Source organism: Engraulis encrasicolus, chromosome 16 (assembly GCF_034702125.1).
Source record: "Engraulis encrasicolus isolate BLACKSEA-1 chromosome 16, IST_EnEncr_1.0, whole genome shotgun sequence".
Classification (NCBI taxonomy): Eukaryota; Metazoa; Chordata; class Actinopteri; order Clupeiformes; family Engraulidae; genus Engraulis; species Engraulis encrasicolus.
This window is the reverse complement of record NC_085872.1, coordinates 43,252,491-43,258,717: the sequence shown is the minus strand read 5'-3', so window position 1 is coordinate 43,258,717 and position 6,227 is coordinate 43,252,491. Positions and strand designations below refer to the sequence as shown.

Genomic DNA, 6,227 nt, shown 5'->3' with positions numbered 1-6,227 from the left:
CTTAAAACAAAAGGTTCTAAATTGAACCTTTTTGGGTTCTATAGCTTGGTACGTATATGGCACCTTTTAAGGGGTCTATATAGAACCATTTCAGAGGGTTCGATTAAAAGAACCTTAAATGGTTCTTTATGATTTCAAAAAAGGGTGCTAAAAGGCACCTTTATTATTATTATGGTACCTTTTATTATTATTATTATTATTATTATTATTATTATTATTATTATTATTATATTTAAATACAGACATGCTTATGTAGCCTACTAGTCCTATATGTGACTGACTAAATGTGAAATCCATTCTAAAGATCAAGCATTTTAAAATTCGAGCACAGATATGTGTATGGACTTACAGGCAGGCCTATGTGTGATTGGACTGAATGTGAAATACACTCTAAAGTTCAAGCATTATAAAATTCAAGTAAAAGGTGGAGAAGAAGGAGTCGCACACAGGAGCTGAATGCTATTCAGAGAAACTGTATTAAAAATTAGTAAACAAATGAAGGAAAGCCAAAGTGGCTAACAAACATTTCGGAAGATAGTTCAAAGTTCAAACATATCATATTTTGAATTTAAAAAATAATAATAAAAGAGTTGACGTGTGGCGATTTTTTTGGGATATTCCACACCAAAAATAAAATAGATTTCAATAAGGCTTTAGAGGGCATGAAGGACGTCCATCTCCCCAGTCGCGGTGGATGCGTTGGGTAGTACACAGCAGGGGACTCACAGCGTTGTGTGACACCATTACTGGAGATGGGCTGGATGGCTCCTGTATAAATGAAAAATAAGTATAAGTAACATCCTGATAGAAATCTGGATGCCATAACAAAAGGAAGATGCACATTACAATTACAGAAGTACAATTACAGAGTACATACCTCATCCAAGCAGCAAAACCTCTGCTCTGGTACGATGAGGACCGCAGCACTCTTCAGATGATCTAACATGACAAAATAAACATTGTTTTTTAAATCCATTGAGGTAATTGAGGGTGTGAGTCTGGAAAAGAAAAAAACAACAACAACTGGAGCTGCCCATACCGTCTGCTTTGGCCTCAGTCATCAAGGTGGTGAATTGTCCCTTGTGGCTCCCCAGCAGAGCCGCCGTGATGATATTTGGTGCCAATGTTGTCAGGGCATTGTGGATGTTTATCTCCATATCTCCAACCTCAGCCTCATTTCATAACGCATCTAGAGAAAAAAATGCAACAAGCACACCCAAAAACAAGGACAATTGGAGGAGGGGGTGGTTAGTTGTCAGTTTGATAAGAATGTCTGTCTTTTACCAGGGCTACAAATAGCTTCTCAACAGCTCAGGCATCTGAGAAAAGGGGAACATCACTTCACCTGTTTGCTTGGCCATTCAGCCTTTGAGTACGCTTCATCCTGTCCATGATATGTGGAAGATCTGGCTGTCGCCGGCGCAGCTCATTATTTATGGCATGTTATTGGAAACTCGGGTCATCAGGTCATCCTCCCCTCAAGTTCCACTACAATATAAAAACATGACATACAGAAAATAGCCAATGTGAATAATGTGTCATATAATAGATGAATCATGTGAACAATGAACCATGTTTAAATCCTTCATATTGTTGTACCTCTTGTGTTGTATCCAAGCTCCCCCAACATGTCTGGACTGCATCTGCCGTGTCTCTTCGCCCTCTGAAATTAGTCATAGGAAAATTGTTTAATTTCTGAACTTAGTAATAAACAAAACAGTGACCACACTGGCTAGCAAGCTGACAGGACATCATCAACACTCCAGTGCTAAGTCATCTACAAAAAAGAAAGAACAAATCACACATATTAGGTAGGCCTAACAATATCCCCAAAACGGGCTGTGAATGCAGAGGACAAGCAACACTAGCCTATTTGACAATAACACTTGTATTAGGCCTATTTTTAGTTTGCACATCAGACTAATAAATAGGCCCAATGCACATCCTTTCTAGACAATATGTACAGCCTATTTGTATGCCCTGGGCTGATATGACTGATATGAGTCGTCACCTAGCCTAATCGGAGCCACGGCTCGCCTTTGAAACTTTATCTGACTCGGGTCAAAACTGCGTTTATTTCGGGAGCAGGCATGAAACGGTCTGTTGATGAAACCGTCGTGTTATAGGCCTACCCATACTTTTATACAGGGGGGAGACACAGCGAACGGAACGAGTGATCAGCCAGATTGTGTAGACGTAGAGAGTAGCCTACTTTCCCAAAACACGCATTCATTTTGCTACGCCAAAGCGCACACATTTGGCCGAGAGATCAACTTGCTTGAGACGCCTGCTTAGCTAGCATTCGTTTGGGTTATGAAACGTAAACAGCGCATATCTGAAACAAAGCGTGTGGGTTTTATGTAGGCTATTTACTGTTGTATTCGCACATTAATGGCGTTTATCTTATTTGTTGAGACAGAGTGCCCCTCTATTGCTAAGTGACAACCACCGACAAGAATTGTCGGCACGACTGCTTGTCGGGGGGAAAACCCACCTTGCCTACACACAACCAAAATAGATCATCATCCGCCGTTAAGTCCGTAATGTTGACGTTTGTTATCTTTGTGAAATCAACTAATGGTTTATGCTACGTTACAAGCTCAAAGCCAAATATGCCTGCGAATAGCTAATGGATAACACATTAGCAAAACAACTGTGTGGCTAAAAAGTTAACGCCCCTTCATCATTCACAACCAATCAAACAGTCAAACACACACTTGAAGTTCAGAGACATCCCTTCACGTTGTTAAAGAGAAACACACCATTATTTGCGCAATATTATGACAAGAGAGAATATTTATTAATTGTGTTGCCACTTACCCTGAAAGGTTGTTGCCGTGGAAAAGGTTCGTTGGAAATCAAATAATTCTTCACGAGCGTGATATAGCACCTTTTTATCAGAAAAAGGTTCCATTACCCCAGATTGAACCCCTATGGTGCTATATAGAACCTAAAAGAACCCTTTTTTGTAAGAGTGCATCATCATATTACATTCTACCATATTGTAACAGAAAACAGCCGAAGCCAAGAATCATAGTCACAGTTCTGCCATTAAGACTCAGAGAGATAAATTCGTATTTAACAATTTAATGTTGTTAACATAGTTGACAATAGAATTGGCATAAGTAGACAGTATTTGGCGTAGGTCCAATCATCAGCCCGGGTCTTGCGCTGGCGGATCCAGTAGAGCCTGCCGTAGCCGTGCAGCAGGAACTGGACTTTTAACCCCCCGGACAGGAAGACTGGACCCAACTGGTGGCGGTGGGGATGGAGGAGGAGATTTCGGACCGGCCATGCCTAGAGCCAGCAAGAAAGGAGAGTTTAGACACGTCGCTATAAAGGCGATGGCAGCCGCTGATTGGCTCTGCGAAATGCACAGGTGCTCTGAGTCTCCCTGGCAGAACTAACGCAGGCTACATTTCCCATACTAAGAACCAGGTTTGTTCAAAAATAATGGGTGTGAATGTAGCTCTTCACCCATTACTGTCGTCTGTGAAAATTGCCCCTTTAACGAAATACATATTTTTATATGCAATATCTTCACAGAATAAGAAATGGGATTTGATTTGTGAAGTGTCCTGACTGAGCGTGCCTGTTGATAGCCATTTTAAATTTTCAATTTAAAGAACGGAGGAGTCACCCTACCCGACTTGGAATCTTGGTCAACAGCCTCCTTGGCATTGCAGTTCAAGTGTACCCACAACTTGATGTTCACTAAACCATAGATGTTGATGCTAGAGCCAGATAACCTGCACCAGCACCTGTTCAGGCTTCACAGAACCAGTAAACCCAATCTCTGGAGGTTTTTAAATATCTTGTTTGTTTTCTATGCTATCACTCACAAAATTTCCCCAAGTTGGAAGTCTGAGAGCAAAGAATGTTCCTGAATCGCTTGGTCCTTCAAAATTGGGGTGGATTGCTTGTCAAGTCTTTTCACTAAAGCTGTGCCATTGTTAACCCAGTACTGTGTGGTTGTATTGAACGGGTCAGCATCACTTCTGCCTCTTTTTCACTGCCTGTTTTCTGGTTGGCCTACAGCTCGACACCAGCGCAACTCGGCCGCCACTTTTTGCTTTACGATTGAGCTGTGTCATGTCCAATTGAAAAGCAAAAAGTGGCGGCCGAGTCGCGCTGTGTCAGGCTGTAGGCCAACCAGAAAACCAGCAGTGGAAAAGAGGCATTGGGCAGTCAGATGGTGGTGTAAGGATGGGATGGATTAACATTCCCTTTTCCTGCTTCAAAATGGATGGCATGCTTTTGACAGACCATCAGAGTTGCATCTGATCTTATTTTTTTCTGAAGTGTTTGTAAGTTCATTCATCCATTCATTCATTCATTCTGTCACAGCCATGTTCTCATTAAATATATTGTATCAAGTCTCAATAGTGTGGTCTTCATAACTCACTACCAACTTTTGAATGATGTATCAAAGAGTCTGGTCATTTGTGCATCTCTCAGAGATAAAATGAGATAATTGACCTCTGAAGGGTCTGCAGTTAATGTATTTTACATAAAAGCCACAGACTTAGAGTCATATCTCTTCTGAAGCAATGTAACATTTCACATTATTCATTCACACAGGGAAACCCATCTGAGATGCATTCAAAAGCCTCACTTTTTACCCAAAGAAGTTTGACCACCCCGTCGCTATTGTGAGCTTATCAAAGTCGTCCCTTGCAGCCTGTAATGCCGAACACTAGTGGTGTCAACAATGATCGATTCGGCGATCCGAATCGATCCAGGCATGGACGATCCAGATCCAGATCCGGCAAGTTCCAGAATCAATCCGCCAATTTTTTTAAGTTTCAATTACTTCCATGGATATTTCGGGAGCAAATGAATGTTAAATTAAATAAAAACACTTCAAAACATTGCAAGACTGATACAGACTGATACAGAAAACAGCCAATAAATTGTTGCTCAGTATCTGACTACTTGTATTTCCTCATCATGGCTGAATATTTGCTTTGCGTTCAGTAGAAATGTAATGCATTGCAATGCATTGTAGAATTGAATCGAATCGGATTGGATCTAATAGAATCGAATCGAATCGGATCTACTACCTCCCGAATCGTGATCGAATCGGATCGTGCGGGCAGTGCCGATCCACACCACTACCGAACACTCACAACTGCACAGAGTGCCCTGAAGGGACCGGGAAAGCAGCGTGTGGGCTAAGTGCGGCGCGCCATGACCCAGACTTCCACCAGCCGCCGCTGTACAGTTACATAGCTTGGGCATCTCGCCGACGGCCACAGCCAGCGGGGGAGACTGAGGCGCAAAAACCCATTTCAAAAGGTCTCAGAGGGAGGGCGAAAAACCCTCGAGCAGCAGGGGGTTCCTTTGTGCCTGTTATATAATTCATTCTTCCCTCTTGAATAATGTCTTTGAGAGGTCACAATCAGAAAGAGAGAGAGAGAGAGAGAGAGAGAGAGAGGGAGGAAAAAATGAGCCTCCCTCTCCCTCTCAGCCCTCCCACACAGGGTGATGTTCTCTGAGCCTTGTTCAGTCAGATGTGGCTGCATGGGCAAATGCCACTCGACTCCACACACTCCTGTTGCATTACTACAGTACAGTACAGTGATTTGAGCTCTGCACGACTTCACTGGATTATGATTTGTAGAAGGACCTGGCTTTGTTTATTGTTTGACTTTTTCAGGTGCGAGAAGTGAAGTTGATTGATCCCTTTTATTGATCCTTTTATTTTGCTTATTGTATGCCTCAGGTCAGATGCCGCAGCAGGATCTTCAAGGATCAATGAACAGTTAATCTAATAGTCAGTCAAACATTGTCACATAAAACAAATGCTTGACCCTGAGCATGTATCGTATGCAGGGTGAATGATCACTTGGCGGAAAGTGGAAATAGTTTTTGGGGGACAGCGTGGAGAGACTCCTGATAAAAGTGGCATTGTGATATAATAGGTGTTGTCACACATACTGAGTACATCTAGCTTCACGTCACAACGGGTGCATCCCAATATGTGACCTTGCCTCCTCCACTTGCCTCCTCCACTTGCTTCTCGTCATGATGACATCACTGACAACAGCATTATATTTCAATATCTTGCAAAAGCTCAATTGTAAAGTCTTTTTCTCATTTGCAATTGGGATGGTGAATGAAAAACAGTCCCTCAAAAGTTGTTGTGGCGAGGCTGACAGCTGGGAAACTTTATCATTTTCTCCACGGAGGAGGGGCCAGGAGGCGGGACGAGGAGACAAGCACAA

General features: G+C 42.3%; 1 long non-coding RNA gene across 1 annotated transcript; it reads right to left on the bottom strand.

Moving 5' to 3' along the window:
* Positions 1–665: 665 nt before the first annotated feature.
* Positions 666–2,702, bottom strand: LOC134466611 (uncharacterized). Its single transcript, XR_010038340.1, has 6 exons — positions 2,495–2,702; positions 1,600–1,663; positions 1,346–1,488; positions 1,040–1,189; positions 878–939; positions 666–768 (listed from the first exon to the last, which is right to left on the bottom strand). It is a non-coding gene; the product is annotated as an uncharacterized LOC134466611 (long non-coding RNA).
* Between the last annotated feature and the right edge of the window lie 3,525 nt (positions 2,703–6,227).